The sequence below is a fragment of the Apteryx mantelli genome, chromosome 12 (genome assembly GCF_036417845.1).
Source record: "Apteryx mantelli isolate bAptMan1 chromosome 12, bAptMan1.hap1, whole genome shotgun sequence".
In the NCBI taxonomy this organism is placed as follows: Eukaryota; Metazoa; Chordata; class Aves; order Apterygiformes; family Apterygidae; genus Apteryx; species Apteryx mantelli.
The window spans coordinates 7,035,906-7,062,796 of record NC_089989.1 but is presented as its reverse complement, the minus strand read 5'-3'; the positions used below and the strand labels follow the sequence as shown (position 1 = coordinate 7,062,796).

Genomic DNA, 26,891 nt, shown 5'->3' with positions numbered 1-26,891 from the left:
AAATTTGATCAAAAGCCCAGGGAGCCAGTGCAAGCCTTTCCATTGACTAGAGAGATGTTGTTTCAGGCTTTTATTTAAACAATACTCCTCTGAACTGTAACTAAACAAAGTTACATGTTTTTGAAAAAAATCTGAACAAAAAATTTCAGATAGCAATATTTAATGTTAATGTTCTTGAGGAAAATTACTGAAAATAAATTCTTTCCATTTTATGTTTTTAATAATTTTTAAAATATACAGAAACCTGCGTTTAAATTTTTTTTAAATAGTATATCTGTTTGAGTATTACAAAACTCAATTTCTTCTTGCTAAAATGGAAATTGGATTAGATTCCGCTGCAGTAAACTCAGCAATTGCTTAACTTCTTTTGTGTTATTCTTCATTCCCATTAATAGGAATAACATGATACCTATAGTCAGCAATTCCCATCACTGTGAGCTTTTAAATAAACGTCAGGAAATACTAGTCTCAAAGCTAAAGACTCCATTTAGCACATTGCCCTGCTATGCATTTTATATTTGCAAATAGGAATGGCAGTCCAGATTTTTTTTGACCACTCATTACACTAATGCTCACAGGCTTTCCTGGCAAGACTCTTTACAGAGCCGAGCAGGTTCAAAATGTATCAGCAGGCCTTATCACTCAAAGTAAACATTCGCAGCATATTTCCCCTTTGCTGAAAGATTTACATTAGTTCCCTGTTAGACAGCATATCAATTACAGCGCTGCATTTCCTACATCTCAGAGGTATGAACTTCCCCTTTTCTGTCACCCCAGCTAAAGTTTAATGTGCAGATGTTATAAAAGCGGGATCTGGCTACATTTATTTAATGAAAGTCTTTCAAACCATTCAGGTGAAGTCTTGAAGGCATTAAGTCACACCTATGTTTGCATCCTCGGATCCAGGCTTTGATGCTGCTAATTGTGCCAAACAGCACACGGTGCTGCAAACTTCCAAAGGCTTATCAGTGCTACCGTGTAAACAGCACTTAGGTCATCTGATAAAGCTTATCTGCTTTGCCTGTCCCTGAGATACGCGATCCTGAGCTAATCTGAGTAATAATTCAGGCAATATGTTTACCGATGAGCACGTGTGGAGTAAAGTTACGTTTTAGATATCTGATTCTTCAAAGAGTAAGATTCAGCAGTAATTCCCCTGCTGCGTGTATCGGTGAGAATTGCTTCACAGTTCCGCTCGGGATATAATCGTGGACCAGACACTGCAGCTGGGGTGCAGTCTGCTCGGCAATGTTCGGGAACGGTAATTCACAAGATTGTGAAAATGCGAGTCAGGATAAATCTATTTTAATCTCTGCAGATCCAGCAGGGATGCTTTTCTTAATGTGTGAAGTAGCCCTAGATCATTGCAACTTAACATCTCTTTCTCAAACGCATTCCAGGTAAATTCACGTCACCCAGCAAACACACAAAGATTAGTAATTTCTAGTGATAGATATCAGAATTTTTGGAGCATCAGATATTTTTGATTAGTTTTACAGGTGAAAAAGCACTGAAAATATAACAACTAAAATTATAACTAACACAAAAGAGTTAATGGTAACAAAAAGTTGCCAGCATTCCATACTTATGTTCCATACTTTCCAGGAAAGCTTTCCTTTTTACAAAATCTTTTTATGAATCATGATTTTGATATTTTTTATTTAGATAAATTGGAACAGGATTTAGATTAACCTAGACATCATGAAAAATGAAACACAATTAGGAATGGGAAAACAAAGTAGGTTGAAAATAAGTTGCTGGGGAAGATGTAGGTTCAGTTGTCCTCGGGAAAGGAAAATGTGTCTTTTGTTTAGTTAGGGGTTCAATTCTGTTCCCATTTTCAAGAATTGTTTTTTGTTATAAAGTAGAAATATTCATTGCCTGTATATATAATCTCTTTATTTGAAAATTTTGCAGGAAGTCTGTATGTTTTTCTAAAAGATATGTTACAATAAAACAAAATTTGTTTTCGGGATACTGAAGGTATTAATTGAAGTTCTATGTGAGAAGTAATTTTGCAGGAAGTCAAAATAGGTCACTGAAATAGTCCTTTCTTGTTTTAGTGTCTGTGGCTCTATTAAAATTTAGTTTTCTTTTTGTAATTTGCTTCAGAGATCCTAAAATAAATACTTTTTTATTACTGAATAGATTCAGTGAAATGGGACTTAGTCATGTACAAATATTTAAATTTACAAAAGTCCCAGTTCGCATTGCTGATTGCTGTATATTTTACAGAGATGAAAATGAAGGAACACACAATTACCTAAAGGTATAAAGCCAGTATCAGTGGGTCATGTGAACCTCTCTTAGTGGAACTGAACTAGGGATAATATATGACTGAATTTAAAAACTGAAGCGCTAAAGGTTTAGAGTAATCCCTTTATTGAAAGATCTTTTTTTTTCCCTCAGAGTCATTTCCAAGTCTTGAAAAAATCTGAACATTTTTTCTTGGAATGTAAAATGCAAACTGTCTGGGAAAGATCAACCCTTAATCATCATGGGGTTTCTTAGTGTTGATATGGATATCAGAATCTTTCCTATGTTGTATGAACTGAAATGTTCCATTTTAGTTTTATCATTCATTGAATCTATGATCAGCGTTTTTCTTATTAAAAGTGGACAAAAAATGAACCCTCGTGTAAGTAGACATTCCCACACAGCTATCTATGCACCTTAATTCTGCCTGATGTCTGCAGACATGATCAAACGAGTGCAACCGTGGTGAATTCTCTCCCCCTACACATGTTGAGACTTGCTCCATGTGTAATATCTCATTTGTTTTAATGGCTGTTGTGAGTAAGGCTGAGAAACTGAAGCCATTTATAAACTTAAGACTTACAAGGCAGGAAGTTGGTAAAACCCATCAAAAGTAATTTCTTCCTGTGGCAGAATGTCATTTGTCATGAATGAATAAGTGTTATGGGAAGAATGAGAATGACAGAACATGGACCAGCACCCAGGACAAGGTTGCAGTGAAAGAACAGCACCACCGTCTGTTCTTACAGACATAAAGTAGCTCCTGCCAGTCAAAGACCTTGACTCCGTGTGTCTTGTCCAAAGGCCGATTGCATATGGAGCAACCTGGAATACATTTAAGATCAGAATTATGAACTGAGAACTTTAATTATTCAGTAGATTGAGAGTTTCTCTATTCTGTGCTTTAGAAGTTTTTGGTTTTATGTCTTTTTATATTCTCATTCTCCCTACTGAAACATTAGCAATTGTTGTCTGATGCTTCTGTTCAAAAACTTGTACATTTTAGTTAGCTGCTGACAAATGAATTGCTCTGGTTTTTGCACTGGAGCAATGAAATAATGAATCAGTCCACCAGCCCTTAATTTTCATTTCATATGCATAAAGTTGAAAAGATAAGCAAAAGCCTGTCCAACAGCTGCTGTTTAGAATACCAGTTGTTGGTTGACTTTTGATGTGATATTTTTGCTGTGAAATTCCACATTGTAACTACTTATTGCACTTTACCAAGCTAATGCTCACTGGACACTTCAAACCTATAAGCATTCTGATCTGCCTTAATCAAAATTTCTGTCTAATCTGTCCAGTACCTTGGCAAATGCTCCAGCCAGCTATACTGATATATGAATGTATATAGCTCTCCAATATGTAATGCTGTCTCAGTTTAGGATCCTCGGGGGGGGGGGGGAACCCCACCATATGGTCCATATTTCAATACTACTGGCTTCATTGAGGTTCTTCAGTCCAGGGGCGGAATAACAGAATTTGCTAAAAGGTGAGCAGTGGGCTACCACAGAATTTCACTTGTACAGCGATGGATGGTAGAATACTTCCCTATGAAGCTTTCATATGGTGAAGAAATATGCCCAGTTCTCACTCTTGTGTTGTTGTTCAGAAGGACCTCTGAGAAGTGACTTTTGTAGGGATTTTGCCACCTTTATTAAGCTTAGAGATATCTGAGAAACAGAATAATAAGAAAGGATAAAACAAAGAAGAGAATGGTATGATTACACAGCAGGTAACACATGAAACTTTCACTCATCTCATCTCAGAAAACCCTGTGGACCTAGGTGCTATATACTTGCCAAAAGTTATTTTGCTTTTTGTAAGTTCTTTCTCAAATATGGCTGTTTTATTAAATATATATAATATTGCAAAAGATTCCAGTGTATAGTTTTTTTGCTTAAATGAGAACAAGTGCTTCTATTTGAAATTCTAGAGTAAATAAATCTTAATCCAATATCTTCAAAGTTACCAAATGAATGGTGTGACAGTGTCTGCAGTAGTGATAAGCCAGCCATCAACTGAATGTTCCTGGAATCAACCCCAGTTTGGGGCTGGGCTTGTTTTTTGTATTGATTGGTATTTGTCATTTGAAAATATTTGTGTTGTAATAATTTGGCTTTAGCAGAATGAGTTAATAAAACTACAGCTTGGCATTGTTTGGTTACAGGAATGACTGAAAAAATAAATAGCTCATGTGATGTCAGAGTCCTGGACTTAGCAATAAAACTTCTGATTGATTTTAAAAGGAGCAGGATCCGAACCTTACAAATGTGCTTGCTCTTTCAGCAAGCACAGTTTGGGTGATATCCTCTTCACACTGCTTTTATTTGTAGTTTTCATGACGTTTTTAGGGTTGGTGTGCCATTTGGTCTGGTGTCTCAGAAGGCATAGCAGAAACTGCAAGTGGAGGAAGTTTATATTAAAATTTCACTCAAATCATAGCAGGCAGCATCAGGTTGATCTACTGCGATTTTTAAAATTTGTTGGTTATGGTAAAATTAAATGGTGTGTCACTGTTTATTACAGATGTGTAATTTTTATTGGAAATAATATCTGCAATTGTTCTCTGTAGCTCTTTGTACTTGCCTTTTGGTTTACAGCAGCAGTGATCTTTAGGTCACAGCTGACAGGGCAGATTTTTTACAAGAATAACATAATTAGTGTTCAGACCATATATGAGTGCTTGTATCAGGTGACACAGAGTTAAAATTCCATTTGCAAAAGCTATATTATGTTGTATTGCTGGTTTCTATACTGTAAACACGCTTCTTTCTTCCAGGCAATGAGCGATTGAATATGTTGCCTGCTTGTACTTGATGTAACTGTGAATTAAGGCCTTCAGATTTTTTCTGAACAGTAGTTTTGCCAGCAATGCTTAGAAAGAGATACCGATATATAAAGAGAATCCGTTAGTTTTCAGGTTTCTGGTTGTACAGAAAAAATGTACACTTTTAAAGTAAAAGCTAACCTTTAAAAACATGACATAGAGACATTTCACATGCGTGAGACAGAATTCCTTCTAGATACAGTTTGTCCACTTCATTAAATGTAGACAGTAGAGTAGGCTATTTTAGAAACTGCCCTTGAAGATTTTGCTCTGTTTTCACTGCTGATGAACAAGAAGCAGTGGTTCCCCAAAAGAGATACGAAAAATGTTATTTCATAGTTTGTTCATCATCCTATATACATACATATATATATACACACTTGTGTGTGTATATATATATATATATATATATATATATGCATCCTTGCTCAAAGAATCAGCCTGCAAGAAACAGTTATATTTCTAGAGGTTCAAATGTTTGTGTAGATGCCTGCGTTTTGCCAGGTAATAGACCACTCTCTTATTTTCAGCTCAGTGGTATTATCCTTAGTGCGGTTATATGCAGCTTGTGTTTGCAAAATAAGAATTCATGTCCAAAAGCAGGCAAAGTTGCTCATGCGTTTCCAGAGACTGAAGACTTTTCCTATTACCAGCAAAAAAGAACAGGGCTGATGCTTGTTTCCCAGTGCATGCTGGGATAGTACTTCAAAATGTAAATTTAGATTAAACAATCAAACTTGCTTATGTTTTCTGTCATAGAATAAGGCCAAATATATCTGTGCTTTAATGGCTTTGAATATGAATGCTTGGAATTGGGGATATATTTGGTCGAGTGACTGCATAAATGAAAAATCATGGATATGCAAGCTTTTCCTTTCATTCCTCATGTGAACCTTTCCTAAACTTTTTATAGTATATGTCAGCCAATAAAGAAGTAATGTGATACATTAGAGTAGAAGAATCTAGTCAGTATTTTGGGCTGGAACTGTGTTGTGTTAGGTTTCACAGGCTTTGGTGAAGCTTGCATTCTCATTATTGAAGAGTTTGCATATGATAAGCCAAATTTTGCTTGCCTTAATCAGCGAATCATCCCACTGATTTCAGTTAGTCAGCTCCCCTGATTAACTCTAGCAAGATTTTGGCACATTGAGGATTTTTCTGGTTATCAAAAGCAGCAGCCTTAATATGACGCAGCATTGGATTCCAGTTCACAAAGGACAGGAAGAATGGACACGATAATACTTGGGTGTCTCAGCAGTGCTATTAGTAAGTGTTTAAGATGTGAAAGTGGGAACCTGGAAACCATGCCACCACATACTCAAATACAGACGTGGATTTAATACAGCTCATTTATAACTGGTGATTGCTTAGAGGCACAGTGGACAAAATCCTTAATGTAAGAGGAAAAAGTGTAGGCTGTCACTTTCAGTTCCAGACTTTAATTTCAATTGTATGAGCAGGAGCAGCTGCATGTTGCTATCAGGCATATGAAGTTTTTAGTGCTAAAAAGGCAGCTGGACTGGAAATACCCCAGAAGTACATATCCATTTGTCTGGTTAACTTCAGCACTTAGACTATCAATCAGGTCAGCCTAAAGAAAAATGAATGACATCAGTCAAAACAATAGGATATCTCTGTGCAGTGATTAGCTCCGTGTAGTACAAAAACTTAAATAATTTGTTCTTTGAAAATGTGATGATTGATTGGCTTCCATTAGGCTTGGATTTTAAAACATTCCATGAACTCTCAGATAAAATGGCACTAAAATGTTATTGCAATAACCAAATAAATCATATCAGACTATAGTGTATATAAGTACTTTAAAACATTATAGATACTAGAATTCTGTGTATAATAAAAAGGTGAAGAATGTAATCCGTGAATTTTTTTATGCTCTCATCTCACACTGGCATTATCCTGGGCTGTTTTCTAGGATAATGTTCTTAAGGATATGAATTTTTTTTTATTATTATTTTCATACATTAAATATACATATGTACAAGTTATGTAGTTCTGGATATGTTTGGTCAAAGGGAGGTATTTTAAAGCTATTGCTGTGTGGAATTTATCTGAGCTTTTGATACTGATAGTTTACCATTAATACAGAATTGAAGACCTTAAACTGTATCTGATCATATCTGACAGTTTTAATTTGATCTCAGCCTTGCAATCAGCTTCAAGCTGAGAAATACACAGTTACTCTTTAAACATGGTGCTTTTTTCAGTTTCAGAGGTTTGTGGTTCTTTTCATAGTCCTGTAGTTCTGGCCAAAGAATCTCTGACATTTAATAATGTTTTGCCTTGAATATTGTGTAGAGGAATAAAAACAAAATCTTGCTCTGATGTGTAGGCTGGCAGTATGATTAACACTTGCAATTTATGATTGTTCTCCCAATACTTCACAGTTGTCTAATGACCCAGTTTCTGCAGGAAAATAATTCGGAGAGAATCATCTCTTACTTTAAAGCGAGCTCTAGTCCAAATGTGTACAAGAACAGCCTAAATACTATGAGTCCTATGGGCTCATAAACCAGAAGGCATTGAAAACAGTCCCATCAAAAACATTTTATTATTTTAGGATTTTACTTACGAATTATGAGCATTGGTGTTGAGCTTAAACAATTGGTGGCACTGTAAATCTTCGGAGAATCAAAGGCAAACCTGTCTTTCAGCAACATGCACGTGATTGTCTTTAAAGTCAGTGAGAAGTGCATGGCGTTTATACTGTTTACCAGTGCTATTTCATAACTTGTTTTCTAATGAGAGAGAAAAATGAGCATATTCAAAGGTCTAGGTACCTTCCAAATAGTGTTTGAAGGGTTATGTGTGATTACATTGACTATTGTCCTCTAAACAATAATACTTGTGATCTGGGATATTGCTTCATACCAGAAGTACTAATAACAAATTATCACGTTTCTGCAGTGAATGGCAGACTTCAGTGAAAGTATCATGTTTGAGACTTAGTCTCATACTCCAGAACTGATGAATACTTTAGTTAGCTAGTGAGGAAGCCATGGCTAACATCTCAGGTTCATCTAGGTGTGTTTATAAAGTCGTTGTTATTAAAGAAACAGGTCAATTCAGTTTCTAAATCTCAAAAAAGGAAAGCTCAGATGGATGTTATGACTGTGTGTAAATACCTGATGGGAGGGAGTAAAAAAAGATGGAACCAAACTCCTCTCAGTGGTGCCCAGTGACAGGATGAGAGGCAACAGGCATACACTGAAATGCAGGAGATTCCACTTAAACATAAGAAACAAGTTCGTTATTGTGAGGGTGGGCAAACACTGAAACAGATTGCCCAGAGAGGTTGTGGGGTCTCCCTCCTTGGAAATATTCAAAATCTGACTGGACAGGGTCCTGGACAACCTACTCTAGGTGACCTTGCTTGAGCAGGAGGGTTGGACTAAATGATTTCCAGTGGTGCCTTCCAGCCTCACCTCTCCTGTGATTCCATAATTCTAATGCAAAAATTCCGCAGAGGTGAGAACATCTTCAAGAAATGACTAATTACTAGTAGCATCACCAAAAATACATATTACTTTCCTCGTATCATAAAATCATATGCAACATTTATTATTAACTGATATCCACAAACTGTTATTCTAATTTAGGCTGTCTGAGATAGGTTTGCATTTTCATTTGTGCACTGGGGTTAGAATTTGTCCTAATATAAGGAGCAAGCACAAAAACTGTACCTTCAGATTAGGTTGAACTGGGATGTAATTGATGCATAGCCTCAACATTATACAAGGAAGAATTGTATCCTGAATTCATATTGTTCATTAAAAGGACTAGATGGAATGTGAGCTCCTGTTTTAGAGCATCAATTATTTGAATTTGGAAACAAATCTATACATAATAAAAGCTAAAGGGTTTGGGTTTTTTAATCTTTGTTAATAAATTGTGTATGTGGAAAAATCTTTTAAGTTTCTAAATGTCAGTAAGATCAAACCTAGTCCTGGGCTGTGTTGAATTTCCTGATGATATCTGCTGATAATATCTATTGCTGCTTGCTTACTTTTTAATTTTTTTCGGTAGTTTATTTTGGGATTGGGTGCCTTGAAGGGAAACAACTAATTTGCTGTATTTATCCAGTGCCTCACTCAGCGAGGATGCTGTGTCACTGGATTCCAGAGTGCTGACTGTTACTGGCGTATCTTTACTGCCTTTGGATTAGGCAAAAAGTAAAGTTTGGCTCCTGACCAGAATTAGGTAGTGGAACTACTTCTAATGCCTTGATAATTGGGCTGTCTCCTACTTTTCACAACAAATTCTCAACTCCTCCTACTTTATAGCAAATTTTCACTCTGTATATATTACTTACAGCACTGTCGTGAAATGTGAATACAGTTATAAAGCAGTGCTCATTCTTAAGAGCATCAAATAAAAACCTTGAGGATAATTGCACTTTAAACATATTCACAAGTGAAATTCGTTCTAGATTAATTTCCTTCGTTATTTAGTTCCCAGTCTAAAGTTTAGTATCGTGCCCATCTTGTTACCTACCTGCACATTACCTCTTAGCATTTGAACTGGGATGCTGGAGAGCCCTCAGCTGTGAAGATGGTATGTCCACTAGGAAGATGCCTGGACAGAAGTGCACTGGGCATGGGTACTGAGCTGGACAGTCCCTCTCTAAGGACCTGTAGTGTTTGCCATGCGTTTCTTGCTGCTTCTCTGTTATTAGGCTCTGTTTGCACATTCTTAATCCGTTCCAATGCAAAGTAAATAGCCTTGTGTTAACTACCTTCCATGTTGATTTTCTGGTAATCTCTTCTATTTTGAAAACGCAGAGGCAACTGAAGAATCCACTCCCACTCAGTTGGTAGTTATTTCCTTTCTACTAGCCATATGATAAATGACCTTTCAGTATAAGGTAAAGCAACTCAAACTGGCACTGAACCTAGTTTAACCTAACATGTTTTACCTTGTACTGGAACAGAGGAGGGTGGCCTATCTTAGCTTTACTGTACATCTGCAAAGAGGGAACAGTGAACAGCTGAAAGTCAAAAATAGCCTAAGTCTAAGCTCTTTTATGTAGCTGGAGTTGCTGAGGTATGACTCTGAAGAAGACTTCATGGGCTTTTGAATTTGTTTTTAGTTATCTCATTGGCTTCACCAGGTCTGGAAGTCAGCCCTGCAGTGGCTAACCCTTTGACATAAAGGATCATCTTTTAGAAACTTACTCCAGGACCACATTTTGCAATGCTCTTTCCAACATACAGTTAGAACTCAACAATAAGATTTCAATGCATGGCATCTTCAGGGCAGAGCAAAGTCCTGAGAGGTGCCTTAGTTAGGTATATATGCAGCTGTTTGTGGTTCCAGTTTACCACGTAATGCTTTCATCTGAAGTGTCACCCTTTGTTGCTTGGTCTGGATCCTGCTTCTTCAAACCAATGAATAACAGCCAACATGTGATTGCAGCACATAGAAAAAAAGTGCTTTGAAATATGTCACTAGGTAAGGTATGATTCTCAGCAGTAACGCAAGGAACTTACGTGTCGGCCTAACACAGGAAGTCAGAGCACCTCTCTACACATTTACAGTACATTATTTATTGCTGTGTGCTGCTTGACTTCCTGCAGGCTACAGATAAGCTGTTACAGCTTTTTGCAACTTTTAACTGGCTTTAATATAAGATATTTAGACCCTGTTGGATATCTAAAACCACTCTACTTTACCTCAAAGCATTATCTCAACTTTTTGCTTCAACAGCAAAAACAATTTTGGGTTTATCATGTGGCTTGCTTCACTTACCAGATTAATGTCTTCTAGATACTGTGTATACGCAAAGAGAAAGTGTGGTTCTGTGACTTGTATACCTAAGTTTCCTGGTTTAGAGTCCAAAATCACCAAAGTTATCTACCTGTTTCTGGAACCTTTACCTGGGAAAATAGTTATCTGTTATTACTCAAAATAGCATCAGTTTAGCTGCCTACCCGGTAGGTGGTTTCAGCTCCTACTGAAATATCTGAAACTGCTGATAAATGCAAAGCTGCAGCCAGGAGGGATAGGCCCCTGCTATTTGCAGGTGACCTACTTCCATGTGAGAGACAGTGACTTACTGAAATAAAAATAAAAATAAATAAATAAAAGTTCATTTGCTAGCTTACTCAGTGGCCTGCAGAATGCTTTTGGGCAAATTGCTTTCTCTATCTTCATTTTCTTGTTGCAGTGATAAATTATACTGCCCAGAAATGGCTTTGCATGGGTGTGGGACAAGCCCTGTGGAAGACCTAGGTGGTGTTGCATGATGAAAGTGAAGGTTCAAGACCAGTCTTTTGTAAGAAATTTCAGAATCTTTTTACTCCTCTAGTGACAAAATGGCAAAGAATCAAAGCTGGAACAAACTGCAGATTCTTACTGCTAGCAAAATATTTTCCAGAAAGTTTCAGGAGGATAAGGGAGGACTAAGAAACACAAGGAAGTTTTTGCATTTTAGACTGTCTTATTGTCTATGTGCCTGATTCCAGGCCTGAGCTTATAGAGGTGCTCAGAATTTCAGCATAAAACTGTATGAGATTTGTCAGTAATTAGTATTTTAGCAAAACAGTTGGAATTATTGTTTTAAACTAAGGAAACCTACTGCCCTTCAAGGGCAAGTGTTTTATCTTCTATCTATACCAACCACAGACATTCCACACTTCCTTATGTAATCTTCTTTACGAAAGCACAATAATGCAATCCAGTGAGTTTACTTGCCCTGACCTGCTTAATCTGAGTAGGGAACCATACATAAGCATAATAATGGATTTCCACCTCTGGTTTCCTTATGTTACATAGCAAGGGAATCTAACTAATTTCAAGGTAAAGCTGGAACCTGTTAGGGTATTGGGTAGGCTACTTTGCTCAGGAAAATAGGAGCTCTTTTATAGAACAGATGGGGAAAAACGATACCAGTGCTTACACATTTCCTCAAAACATCACATTCTGCTATAGCTTTACTTAGGTAAAAAAAAGTTCAGCAGAGGATCCTGTTAATATTTTGCCTGAGACAGAGCAATGCTGTCTATACAAATTATATACTATATAAGATAATCGCAAATTGTACTGAAATTATTTTTAAGAGTAAAAAGAAAAATGCTGGCCAAGCTGTTGGGGAGACAGAAATCAAAGAAACAAGACAGCCTTGGGCAAGCCCTTGTGCATGCTTTCACATAAAAAAATTGCTTGGGATATCCACTGATATCGATCTGTTCAATTTCAGTCCTACAATTATTCCTTTGAGTTCTTTTCTTCCACTGAATGCAGCTTCACCAAACGTAGCAACTTGGCCTTGCTGTGAGTTCTCTGCTGCTGGAGAGGGGAAGATGCAGATTTTATATTGAATAGTAAATGTTTTATTGGGATACCTCATCACAATTTTGGGAAGAGTGTTAGACTAATATGTTATTAGGGGGTGTGCCGCAGCAGAGAGAGTACATGAAATGCATGATACATGGTAATCAATATAAGGCAGATAAATAATGATGTGTAGCACATTATTACTTGAAAGTAAGCACCCTTTGTAGAAATAATAGTGATGGGTACATCATTGCCTCTTAGTACTTCATGTGTTTCTTTATGGGATCTGCATTTCTTCTTTAAATGGTATGTAAATACCCTCTCCGTTACTGTATATCTACTGGAGGCTGTGTCTTTAAGCTACATAATAAACCACTTCTGCTTGGAATTAGCCAAATCTGTTCATAACAGATTACTATCAATAGCTTTTATAGAGGTCATTATCAGTTCCAATTGTCTGCCAAGCAGCATTAGGTTTAGTGTTTCCATCCGCCTAGTCATTTAGCACATGTCAAACTCAAAGTAACTGGTAATTTCTGCAATTAAGGCCACCATTATTGTTTCCTTTACTTAAAGGGGGAGTCCAAATTACATGGTTAAATGTAACCACCAGTTGTCCCCCACCTCCATCCTGCACACTTACGGCCTGTGCTGCAGAATAGTGTTAACCCTATGAGAATACACAATTAGTAAGATAACTGTAGATTAAGTTTGCTACTGTGAGCTCTAACCTTAAAAGATAATATCCTCTTGAAGGCATCTAATTTGAGGGGAATCTCAGTGAATGGTGAAAGGAATGACCTGCAATCTAAAAAACATATAAATGAAAGTTTAAAACTTCTGCTTAAAGTTATGCATATGCTCAACAATATACAAATAGGACAAAATAGTTGTATACAATCAGAACAAAACTTTTTTCTGGCTGTTGATACAAAGAGTTCAATTTCTTATTTGAAAGAATGAAGAAATCATTAATATGCTCAGTGGGAAAGAAGGTAAGCTGAGGGAAAGCATTACAGGAAATTGATGAACAGGAAAAATAAACAAAAATTATCTGAGAATTTCTTGATCTGTTCTTACAGGACCTGATCCAAAGTCCATTCACAGTCACTAGGAGGAGTTCCTACTGACTGCTCCAGTAGGTTGGGTCTTAGTTCAGGGTCTTAATTCTTATGTTTGAGTGTTGATGTTAGATAAAACCTATATCACTATAAAGGTATTCATCTGAAATGAACTAGCTGATCCTCTCTCACACTGCGCAGTGAATGGGAATGGGGCTGAGAACAAGATAATGGATACTCCATTTTACACTGACTACCAATAATTAGAATGGGTATTTATATTTGCAGGTACTAATTTACTTTAGAGACTGATAACTTTGTAATAACTTCTAAAATAATTTGTCACTTTATTTCTCATCTTCAGGATGGAAGTCTAGCACAACAAACAATTACCTGGTACTAAGAGCCTAGTGTCAGCAATGCAAAGCTGCAGAGACTCCCAAGGGAAAGCAGGTAAATCGTTTCTGTTTGACAGTGGTGCCCTTCTCTTTATAAAATAGGACTAAGGAGGAAGGTGGTGTCACTCCCTCACTGCAACCTTTTCCTGCTTGTTGGTTTAAGCCAAGCTGTAACATTTAAATGTTGGTTTCTGTATTTGATTGAATGTGCCTTTATTGAGAGAAGCAATGCTCTCATATGAATGTGACACAGATTTTTTCCAAGGGAAAACAAACCTATTCAAGTCACTTAAAGAAATCTGTAAAAGCTACAGTGAATTTAATTTAATCTGTATGTTTAATCACATTTAAGGCACTTAAGGGATTTTGTTGATTTATATGTTTATTAACAAGGGTTCTTTTAGATCCTGATTCATGAATGTACAGCTCCTTCAAATTAAGAGTAATGTTACATGTCTATTTTCCTCTCTTTTGGTCAAATCTAGTAATTCCTGGAATGGGCAACACAGTGTATGTAAACTGCTGAGGGACCCATACCCTGCAGGGCTAGCAAACCGCTGGGTGGGTAGAACTGGGACACAGTGAAAAAGAGGAGGTGAACTGTTTTTACTCAGCTGAAACAGAGCTGTTTAAGGATGAGCCGTCTATTCCCTTTGGCCCTTGCCAATTTAGCCCTTGCATCCTGCTTTCCTTCTCTCCTGAAGCATCTGTCCCCTTGGGGGGCACTTCTTGTCCCTCCTTCCTTGAGGTGTTACAGAGCTATGAATCTAGGTAATGCTGCCTTTGACTGGGTGGATTTTTCACTGTGGAGATTTTTTTGAAGCACATAGATAATGTTGTCAGCTGAATTTAGATAATATTATTTATTTCACTGAGACACATGTATGTACACTTTAACCTACCATTAAAAGGGAAAAACCTAAAACCCTGTTACTTCCTGATTTTTGAAAATACATACTGGTTATGCCCTGCGATATGGCTGTCCAAAACAGGTATATTTCAAGGTATCTTAAGGATTTGATTCTAACATTAGCTCTTAAAGTTGTTCTGAAACAGCAGAAGGATATTTCTGCATTATTGGGCAGTCACTGGCTGCCTATGCGCAGTAACATGTATGCCTAACCAATGCCATGCTGCAATGCAGCCATCTTTTATGGAATTTCGTGGGCCTGAAATGGTCCCATGAATGTTTAGCATCCCCGATGATATGCAGGCTTTAACCAAATGTAGTTATTTTATCCCTCAATTTGATTTTTCACTGGCAGCTGTAGCTCATCCCCTGAATCCATCAGCAATATCAAAACATATAAGAAACTATCAGGCTCCAGCTGAAATGTGCAGGAAAAAAGGAGAAAACTGGAAGATCAGATTTATTCCTCAGAGAACTGTTGTTCATTTGAAATGGCGATGGCTTGATTGGCAAGTAGGACTCAGGACATCTTATGTGCCAAAGCACTTACGAATGTGCTGAATCACGTGCTGGAGTGGTCCCTATGACCCTGTTTGGGGTGGATGTGGGTACCCCACCAAAGGGCTTGTGCTCTGCGTGAGGGGCCATTGAGTAAAGCTGCTTACCCTAAATTGAGGAGTTCTTCCAGTGACCAGTGTAGGAATGGGAAAAAACTGCCCGTACGTAGAGGAGGGATGAATTCCAGTCCCCCTTGGATTGGTAAAAAAATCTGTCTTCAGAGCCAAGAGTTTGTCCGATGCGTTAAGATGCGCTAGCAGTCAACCGTACGAAGATCTAGGCCCAGGAGTGCCTCTGCCGGAGTGAACAAAGCTTTGCTGAGGGACTCGGTAGGAAGCACTCCCTTCCCTACCGCAACAGCTATGTAATTTCTCCCTTAAAACATTGTCACAGCTCTTTATCTTGGGGATAAATATTGATAAAGCTGCTCTGTCAAGCAGGTTCTGTAAGTGAACCGGCGTGGGAGGGGGCCGCGTGAGAGCCATCCAGGCCGTGACAAACTGCAGGCCTAGCAGTCCACTCAGGCACTTGTTACAAGCACATAAACACTTGCTGTTTCAAGATATGAGAGAAGGGCAGCAGCTGAAAACAAGCTAAATCAGAGGGTCTGTGCGACTCTGCTATTTATCAACTCCTAATTAACTGTTAATTTGCTGGTCTTTAGGTTCAAGCACAGCCCTAATTCATCACAGGCAGCAATGACAATGTCAAAGCTGGGGGGAAGGTACTCTACACAGCACTTTAGCACTCTTTTCATTAACAAAAAAACATTATGTGAAGCAATTCATATTGCTGTCTGAGGCAGAGATAAGACTGCATGTAAAATGCAGGAATATTTCAATGCAGCTTGCTCTAGACTGTAATGTGTATGTGAGCTGGCTGCTGACCTCCCTGCTGCCACCATTTTGGCGGCTGCTGAAGCACAGGCAGTGGGCTCTGTCTGACTGCGGTGCTTTTTGGAGGGAGCATTTCATTTACATCAGGCATTGCAAGACTGGAGCCAAGAAGGTAACAGCCTGCAAGGTCTCCTAGTAATGTTAAACTAGTTTCTGGTTGTACCGGGAATTAGCAACTAAAATAGTCCATAGGAATTGTTATAAAACATTTGTCCCTAGCAGAATGATTGTTATTTTTTATTCTTTACCCGTGCATAGAAAATGCTGTGGTCAATTTATTAGGGCTTTATTTTAAGTTTGGTTTGTATTCAGCTTTTGTATATACCAAAACAATCCTATCACATCATGTTTTAACACATCATCTCTTCAACAACTTAAGACTGCCCTTTCCAAAAATATTTCTTCTGAGATCTCACATAACCTAGTATGTCTCTGTTGTAGGGGCTTGATCCTTCAATACCTGCCTAATAAATTATTTAGGACTGTGAATAGCTCCATTTGGGTGATGAGTTCAATATTGTTGCTGGATTAGGCTCACAGACTTCTGCCTTGCACATGTTAATCCATATGAATAGTCCCATGGATTTACCAAGTGTATAAAGTTAAGAACATACATAAACATGAGGCTGTAAATGTTCATGGGAGGAAGCACAGTTTATGTTGTATCTATAACATTTGTGGCACTCTATAAACAGCTTTTAATACAAATACAGGCATGCCTCAGAGGTATTGCGGGTTCGGTTCCAGACCGCTGCAATAAAGCGAATATCGCAATAAAGCGAGTCACACAAATTTTTTGGTTTCTCAGTGCATATAAAAGTTACGTTTACACTATACTGTAGTCTATTAAGTGTGCAAGAGCATTATGTCTAAAAACAATGTACATACCTTCATTAAAAAATACTTTATTGCTAAAAAATGCTAACCATCATCTGAGCCTTCAGTGAGTCATAATCTTTTTGCTGATGGAGGGTCCTGCCTCGATGTTGATGGCTGCTGACTGATCGGGGTGGTGGTTGCTGAAGGCTGGGGTGGCTGTGGCAATTTCTTAAAATAAGACAGCAATGAAGTTTGCCGCATCAATTGACTCTTCCTTTCGCGAAGGATTTCTCTGTAGCATGCAATGCTGTTTGATTGCATTTTACCCACAAGAGAACTTCTTTCAAAATTGGAGTCAACCCTCTCAAATCCCGCCGCTGCTTTATCAACTAAGTTTATGTAATACTCTAAATCCTTTGTTGTCATTTCAACAATGTTCACAGCATCTTCACCAGGAGCAGATTCCATCTCAAGAAACCACTTTCTTTGCTCATCCCTAAGAAGCAACTCCTCATCTGTTAAAATTTTATCATGAGGTTGCAGCAATTCAGTCACATCTTCAGGCTCCACTTCTAATTCTAGTTCTCTTGCTGTCAGCCTGTCCTTTGAAGCTTTGAAGCCAGGCATTCACTTCTCCTCTCTAGCTATCAAAGTCCTAGCTGGCATCTTCTTCCAATAGAAAGCTGTTTCATCTACTTTGAAACTCTGTTGTTTAGTGTAGCCACCTTCATCAATTCTCTTAGCTAGATCTTCTGGATAACTTGCTGCAGTTTCTACATCGGCACTTGCTGCTTCCCCTTGCACTTTTATGTTACGGCGACGGCTTCTTTCCTTAAACCTCATGAACCAACCTCTGCTAGCTTCAAACTTTTCTTCTGCAGCTTCCTCACCCCTCTCAGCCTTCATAGAATTGAAGAGAGTTAGGGCCTTGCTCTTCATTTGGCTTTGGCTTAAGGGAATGTTGTGGCTGGTTTGATCTTCTGTCCAGACCACTAAGACTTCCTCCATATCAGCAATAAGGCTGTTTCGCTTTCTTATCATTCGTGTGTTCACTGGAGTAGCACGCTGAATTTCCTTCAAGAACTTTTCCTTTGCCTTCACAAGCTTTCGGCCTGTCTCAGCTTTCGCCATGCCTTCCTCACTAAGCTTCATCATTTCTAGCTTTTGATTTAAAGCGAGAGACGTGCGACTCTTCCTTTCCCTTGAACACTTAGAGGCCATTGTAGGGTTATTAATTGCCCTAATTTCAATATTGTTGTGTCTCAGGGGATAGAGAGGCCCGAGGAGAGGGAGTGAGACGGGAGAACGGCTGGTCCGTGGAGCAGTCAGAACACACACAACATTTATCGATTAAGTTCACCGTCTTATGTGGGCGCAGCACATGGCGCCCCAAAACAATTACAATAGTAACATCAAAGATCACTGATCACAGATCACCATAACAGATATAACAATAATGGAAAATCTTGAAATATTGTGAGAATTACCAAAACGTGGCACAGAGACACGAAGTGAGCACATGCTGTTGGAAAAATGGTGCCGCTAGACTTGCTCGACGCAGGATTGCCACAAACCTTCAATATGTAAAAACCGCAATATCTGCAAAGCGCAATAAAATGAGGTAGGTCTGTACATGTTTGCTTTTGTTATCAGGCTGTGTACTCTTGTTTCTCTCCAGTGCTGTGATCTATGCTGCCGTCCCAGAAACCAGCCATCACACATACTGCTAAAATTATCATTTTCACTCTTGTTATCAAAATATTTTAAAAGGAGCAGCAGAAGAAGGAAAATGTTTCACCCAGAGAGGCTAAGATGAGGAAAACTTTTAATATAGAGGCCTTGTAGAGAGCTCATGACATTTACATACTTTGTGCCACTTCATATCCCCTTGTTGTAACACCTAGTTAATGTTTTCCCTTTATGGTCTTTCAGGCATGGAACACCTTATTAATGTCAAGCATCTTGCTCTCCTTGGCAAAGGCTGGCTGTTGCATGTTTAAATGAGCCCTCCCTTCTAGGGGATAATGATTTTGGTGGGTGCCTTGAATTAAAGTTAAGGGGAAAGTCATGCTAGTTATAGTTCTTTTTGTGCTCTGATACCAGAAAATGCTCTATTGTTTACACTGAAATTTGGCAGGATGCTAGAGTATTTATTACAATCTTGGGAACTGGGGTGTTTCTTAGCAAAACTGGCTGGTTTATTAGCACTTGAAAATCACCTGCTGCGCAACAGTAGCTTTTCACTGTGATTTCATTAAACTCATCTGCATTGAGAGGTGACCGGCAAATCCAACACCTCCCTTTTCTCTTTACAGACTCTTGGTTTTGGGAAAAATGCCTGAGTCCAAATCTTGTAGCTCAAGCTGATATTTGCTATTGGACTGGTTGAACCCAAATCTAAATGACCTGATCAAAAAGAATGTTATTTCTGGATCCATAGGATCAAAGACAAAATTGCTTGTTTCATTATAGGATTGATGGGGCTAATTTAGAAGGTAGGTGTTGATTCACAAATGCAGACAGACAAATGTAGGATGATTCTGTGATTTACTAAATCACGAGGAGTTGTCAACCTCATCTCTTTATTACAGTTCTTGCTTCTGCAGCGTGATAGATGAACTGCATATAAAGGAGCCAGAGGTGCTGCATTTTTACAGCCTTGTATATATAGCCTTTTACTGATTATATGCTGGGCTGATAAGCCTAATAAATAATATAAGTATTAAATTTATCAATTTCTTTAGACTTCTGTTGAATTACTGTTTTTCATGTCATCTTGTTTTTCTAGATTAGGGTAATTTGTTAGGCCTAATAGGCTGCATTCGCTTTGCAACCGGAAATGCAAAATGGTTCTCATAAACACAGCTACATTCAGGAACCACTGGCAGGTCTGAAGCCTGCCAGCAATGGTGCAAAACTTCAACATCTTTCTGCAGCACTCCACAGTGTCTAGATTGTCCTGCTGAACTGTCATGAGCTCTGTGAAAGATGAGGTGGCACCAGCAGAGCACAGAACTCTGTTTGCTGCATTGTGCACACTAAATTAGGGGTAATAGATGGGCAAGGACCGTTGGACTATGACTTACAGAGAAAAATCCTGTCCTCTTGGTTTCTGTTTCCATTTGGTGTTGTAGTTGAGCTCAGCCCTATGTTAGTGGCAAGCAACTAAACTGTGCCGAGAGGTGGACTAACGTAGTAAGAAAAATTAGGAGGGCAGTGACGGCTTATTTCTGTGACAGCATACGAGATGCTACCATTCAAGCCACTGTTACAACATAGTCTTTAAATTTCTGCACAGGAGGTCAATGTGATTGAGCTGAATTTCCCCACTTCCTTTATAGGGAGTTTGTATACAGGGAATTTGTATTTTCAGCACACAACTTCTTGTACTAAGAAAAGTATGTGGGTGTTTTGTACTCTTGTGAAAATGATGAATGGCTTCGCACCTTCACAGGAGGAAAATGTACTGCCTTTGTGGAGTCACCATACTAAAGCAAATTGCCAACGAGCTGTGAAAGTGAATACTTGTCCCTTGAGCCTGCAGACAGGACATAGGCAGCCATTCGTTGCCAGTGCTGGGTGCTGTGATGTTTTACTCTGCTGTAGTCAGTGAGGTTCAGCATTTTTGGACCAAATGAGCATCAAAACATAGTCACCTAATAGGCACTTTCCTCTTTTATCCCCACCCTTCTTTCTTCTGGTAAAAGGTATACGCTGTACCTGTTCTTTCTGCTGCATTCTAAAATACTCATTATTCAAGCTTTTAAAGTAAGTTTAAAATATACATTTATTCTGTTCAGTGGGCACTTTTCATGTGATCTTTCTTTGTAATCTTGTACTTGGGCATCTAGAGGCCAGATTCTAGTTAGCTCCAGGCATCAGAGAGTTTCCTGGTAAAGAACATCATTTCTTTGGCAGTTTCCTTTCTCTCAATCCAGCATAGGAGGCAGGTAGGTGTAAGGTGTGACAACAGCAGGCAGAAAGACAGCTAGGTCCTGGGCAACATGTCCCAATCTTTGCTGGTCCCTGTGCAAGAATCCTAAGCTAGCATCACTTGTAGTCATTGTTGTATATCTCTCTTCCTGTCAGCTCTGGAAACAGCAGCAAAGTTTTCTTGTGCTTGTAGGCACTGTTGCAGGTCCCTTGACAGTGTTTCGCCAATAAGCCCCAGGATATGGGTGTTTCTCCAGACTTTACTGTAAACGAGCTCACAGCAGAGACAGCTATGGAACTGGAGAGGTGGCAGATAGACTGACACCTGATTTATTTATCTTTTTTCTTTCTCCAAAGCTGGTGTAAGAAGAATCAGGTCAGTTCATATTACTTTAATATTGTGATATTATACAACAGTATGTTGTACAGTATCATGTTTTACTTTATTATTGCCCTGTATCACAAGCAATTCTGGGTGAATTAGGATTCATTTCTTTGTTTTTAAGTTAAGTTTAAAGTGAAGACATATTTGTTTGCACTCACCGTTACATCAGTAATACTCATCAATTACCTAACTTTGGAGATGTGGAATTAACTCATAGACATTGATTGTGCTTTTCAAATAATCTTTAATTAAGATATAGGATGGTGACAACTGCTCTTTTAGTAGTGGAAGATACTGAAAAGCAAGAAAAAAAGTCTCTTCAAATGACTGTAAAAAAACACAGTACTCCATTATGAAAAGAAAAAATAATCTACATACTTTGTGTTCTTACCAGCTAGTATGTTCTTTTGTTAGCTTACTTTTCATAAGGCTGCCAGGCAGACAGTGAATTGCCAGCAGAATATAAAATCTAGCTATAGTCAAATAAGCCTCTAATTCATTTTGATGACGGCTTACATCCCCGTAATGGGTGCAGCTCACTTAAATGCAGCTGTTGACAGCCAACTATTATGAGAAGTGTACGAACAACATGACTTCCATATCTTCTTATTTTCTATGAGATAAATGCATCATTCACCCTCTTCCCTCCCAGTCTTTATGTATATGCAAATACTCCCTAAAACAGATATTTGCATGAAGGCAAAAGAAGTTAATGAATTCCTAGCTAATAAGTTTCTAGCGAATTATTACAAATATTTTTTCTATACAGTAGTGCCTCAACTATGGGCATGTATCCTGAGGAGTACTCACTTCTTTAAAATGTATATGCAAAAAGGAGTTTTTCATCCTCCATGTTCCCTTGAGTCTTGTATCTCTGTGATTTATGTCAAACTTCACACGGAAGAGATGGAATATATTCTCTTTGTTGCCTTTGTTTCAATGATTAGAGTTGTAGACCATCTGCATTGGCCTGAACTGTGACTCTGAAGCCTAAGATTTTCAGCTCTGACATAGGACTGTTGTGCTCCCCTACAACGTGCCAGATAATGATGTTCCTGAGTTGCACTGTGGTGACTGTAAAGGAGCATCTTTCCTCTTTTCTTACCCTCCAAAGATTCAGCTCTCTGGCTGGAAGTCCTGTAAGTGGCATGTCTCTTAGACACATACCACACATCATTTGCACATAGTATCGGTATGCTTAATACCTGGCATGCCTCAGCTGGTGACTTTGGGTGCCACTGAAGTGCTTGACAGTGTTACTGTTGTAAGTGGATCATATTCTGGTACTGGAGTCTGTGTGTAAGGCTCTGTCCTATGACAACGACTAGATAAGGAATTTGTTCCCTTTGGTAGGGCTATCAGAATCCCCACAACTGTTTGCAGTTTCCTGGTTAAGCAGTACATGCCCCATCCATCAAACTTACTAACTTGGTTAGTGTGAACAACTCAATCTATGTGCATAGCTCCACTAAAAAGGGTGCTGTTAACAATCTCATGTAGTATACTACATGTCCAAGACCTCTGGATGTTTCAAGCTGTCAGAGCTGGAAATACTAGATATCTGGAAAGCCTGGAAGAGTATATGAAATCATCAAATTTTCCTGGACAAAACTTCTGGAAGGGGAAGAGGATCGTGTAGGGTAACCCTATGCTTTGCAGATCCCAGCAGTCCAGGTGGTAAGTGTAAAAATTGTTTCAAAGTTTGGCTGAGTTGTGCTCTGTCGCAGGAAGTTTACTGAAGGTTTATGAAAACATTTTTTTTTTCATTATTTTCCTCAGTCTTCTTTGTGATTTCTTAAACCATGTCTTTGTTTCCCTCCCTTTTCTCAATGGCATTTCCATGGGCTAATTTCTGTGGAATTTTACGCAGGCAGTGTAAAGAGAACCCCCTCAGCCCTGGGGTGCTGTTCTGCCTGTGCAAAATAAAATACTTTTTATGAGACTCTCGCATGAGAGAAATGAAATACTAAAATTAGATAAATAATTAAACAAAAGCTATTTCACTTAAATGAACAATATGAAAAAGGCCCTTCAAAAAGTGATGACCATCTTGTAGTGGAAAAACAACATACCCAACCTACCAATTACATCCTTGAATCCTCCTGATTATTTTGACTGATAACTTTGTTTTCTCTATACATCTCTAGATCTTCTTTCGAGTGACAGTTATATACATCAAAATGATTTAAGACCTACTTCATCACCACATTATCCCTTCCCTTTGACCAGTGCTGGAGCCTTCACTGCTAATTCATTTGTCTGCTACAGGAGAGGAAGAGTCCCCTTAAGCTTCCTTATCTTTCCTTTCAAGTTGTCCTGAGACTAATCTAGACTTCCCAAAGGCCCTCTTTGTAAATATGTGCTCTATCTGGCTCTGTGATGTACATGGCTTGTGAGTTGTTGAGCGCTGTAATTAGCAGACTCAATTAACAGTGACTTGAAGATGTTCAGCATCTTACAGGATTATCACTAATGTTGGGAGCAAAAAGGTGGCTTCTCCTAAATCAAGAGATGTCTGTTTCCTTTAACTGTAGACAAATTCAGGCATTTTCATCTGCATTTTGAATAGCAAGTACTTTAATCTTCAAGAGACTGTTAGCTATGACATGTGGTATACTTACTCCCATGACCTAAACTAGATTGCTCTTGTTCCTTATTCGTTCTCATGTCTGATTTCTTTCTCAGTCAAGGTTAGAAGTCTTTGCCTTTTTTATCAAACTGTATTCTGTATTACCAGCAGGTAAGAAAATCCACATGATGTGATCCCATTTGATTAGCCTGGAATTTGAGCCAGTATGTGTGAGCCTGGAAACCAGCAATCCAAACAATGTCTGTGCCCACTGGACTTTCAAGAACTGCAGAACAAATGCTGGTATGTTTGGAGCAGGGGTAGGCACCACATTTATTTGCTAGCTTTCATGAGCGAGCATAGGAAACAAAGTCATAGGGAAAATGGTAAGAGGGTCTTAATCAGCACCTCCCCAAACAAGGACCTGGGTTTCTGGCAAACTGGTACAACCTGTGATGATGACCATTTCATGCACCATCCAAAACAGCTTGTGTAAAGGTGAAATCCATGTGAAATACGTACCTTTGTTTTGCTTTGTGGATGCACTTTGAGCATCTGTCCTAAGGGGAGAAGGAGGGACCTCACTGCCTTGTTAGGCTGAGCTGTGGACACATCAGTAACGTTGGTCAGTGCAGCCTGGAGCTCTGCGTCTTTGCCACTGCGGTGTGGCACGTGCGGCTGATGCTGTTGGGATAATTTTACAGATCTGCAGCTGCACATAGCAGCACCTTTGTGAACCTTTTCCTAGGGTTTATGTGAAAGAGAGACAGAAAACAGTAAACAGATGACTCAAGGTGCCTAAACATAGGTTTCTGCTGCTGTTTCTAGTGCCAACCCTAACCCCGTCTGGTCTCCAGGTGCACAAGGCTCCTGCAGACTCTGCACCACATCTGCCAGCCCAGGGAGCAGGCTGTGGTCTCACAGCGACAGCTGCCACGTAGGTAAGACTTGAGGCACTGAGAGGATAGTTCCCCACTACACACTGGTTTGGTGTGACCATGGCTTGACCCCAAAAGGACTGTTCCTACTCCTCTGACTATCCAAGACACTCTTTCCCCTTTCCTTGCCTTAAATCTAGAAGTTCAGTGGCTGCAGAGTGATACAGCAAACAATTTGGGGTTTTTTTGGTGGCTGTTAGATCTGATGTTTCATCTGATTCTCCCTGAGGCAGCTCTGTAGCTCTCTCGGAGTTGCTCTGGGTAGAGGAAATGTGGAACTGCACCCACAGGTCACTAGTGTTTTTTTCTGAAAGGCCTCTCAGCTGCAAAACATCCAAGTCCAGTAAGCAGGGCATCATTCAACTGTGTGTCTTTTTTTCTCTTGTTTCTATAGCCTTTTGAAAAGAAGAAAACTAGGACAAGGCATGTAAAAGGACTGACTCTTGAACCAAAGTGCTACAGACAGATCTTCCTTGATTCAGGGGTACTTGGATTGACTGATGTCATGACTACATGAAGTCCAGGTCAGAGAGAAAGAGGGAGAGACATCTTGTTTTAATTGTCTAGTTACATCCCATCCCCTCTCCTCAAAAGTCCTCTTAAATCTCTCCCTTAGGTGGATATGGGAAATCTGGAGGAGGAAATGGAATTTTCACCTGCCCTCTCCAAAAACCTTCAAACCAAAAGAGAAATTCAGTGTGAAAACTCTTTTTCCACCTATGTCCCATGTGTACATGTATGTACTATGTACAGGTGTTAGCTTGGGATTCTGTGCTGCACAGCCCCAAATTTGAATAAGGGCATCATATCTGCATATGTGAAGTGTATTTTAAAATGACTGTTAGTAGGATCAGATTAGCAGTAATTTAATTTTAATGGGGATGTTTATGCTTAAACATCTACAAGTACAAATAGCTACAAATCATATCTGCCTTTAATTAATTCTCTTGATAAATCAGTTTCTCATACTGCATCAAGTTGCCTTAATGAGGAAAAATTCTTGTTTATATCAACAGCATTTAGCCAAATGTGAAATGTTTATAGCAATAATTCAACAATGCCCTTCAAGGAGCACAAACAACAATGATGAATGTTCAGGTTGTGCAGCTCTTTCTGTTCTTTTCCCTCCCATCAAATAAATAATATGTTTGGTTTAAAAATAAATGGAGATGTTTTGCATAAGCAGTAGTATTGCTGAAGGGGAAATGGGCTAAATTATAGCACTAAATTATTTGCTTGGGTAGGTGAAGGTCCCACCTAGTTTGAAACAGACTGTGCACAGACCCTTGATAAAACAGACTCACCCTGAGGTCTGGCTTTATTTTGGCAACAATTTGGTTAATTTGTTACTTTATCAATAAAGTAAACTTCATGTAAAGCTTGCATTAAAAGCTTGGTTGGTCTGAGAAATTCCTTCTCTCTCCCAGCACCACACAGCTCACCCGTTTCTGCCCCCGGCCTCTGTTTGATACACCTGCTGGCATGAATTCCAGCTATTTTTTCCTGTGCAGGCTCTTCAGCTGCTACATGGGATCCCACAACTTGCTGCAGCACCCTTAAGGGATTCAGAAACGTCTGGAAGATCCATACTTGATTTCTATTGCGTGCCACAGCCTTTGCCTCCACGTCCTCAGTGCTGTTGCCTTTCCCAGGGAGGTTTAAAGCGTGCGCTGTCGGAGAGTGGCATACCATCAAGGGAGCAGCCAGGCGAGCTGCCTGCGAGCCAGCGGCTGGCAGGTAAGGGGCGTTCCCGTCCGGCCGAGGTGGACCGTGCGCAATGGAACACGACAGTTCTGCTGCCATGCTGGTGCTGGTGGAGTGCGGTATTTCTGGCTGATTTGAATGCTGCATATACTTTTGAGAGTGTATCAGGGCTGCTGATTCTAGATGTAATGTTTCTGATTTTGAGCACAATGTTTTGCCTGTCCATGGGCAGAGATTTTGCTGTGTTCAGTGACAGTTCAGGTTAGGAACAGAGGAGAAAGAGGAAGATGATTATAAAGAAGATATGATGAAGTCAGTGTGGAAGAGAGACTTGCTCTGCT

General features: G+C 39.1%; 1 long non-coding RNA gene across 1 annotated transcript; it reads right to left on the bottom strand.

The window, feature by feature from the left end:
- Window positions 1-3,874: 3,874 nt before the first annotated feature.
- On the bottom strand, window positions 3,875-24,464 carry LOC136993187 (uncharacterized). Its single transcript, XR_010885420.1, has 3 exons — window positions 24,431-24,464; window positions 13,111-13,187; window positions 3,875-3,929 (listed from the first exon to the last, which is right to left on the bottom strand). It is a non-coding gene; the product is annotated as an uncharacterized lncRNA (long non-coding RNA).
- Between the last annotated feature and the right edge of the window lie 2,427 nt (window positions 24,465-26,891).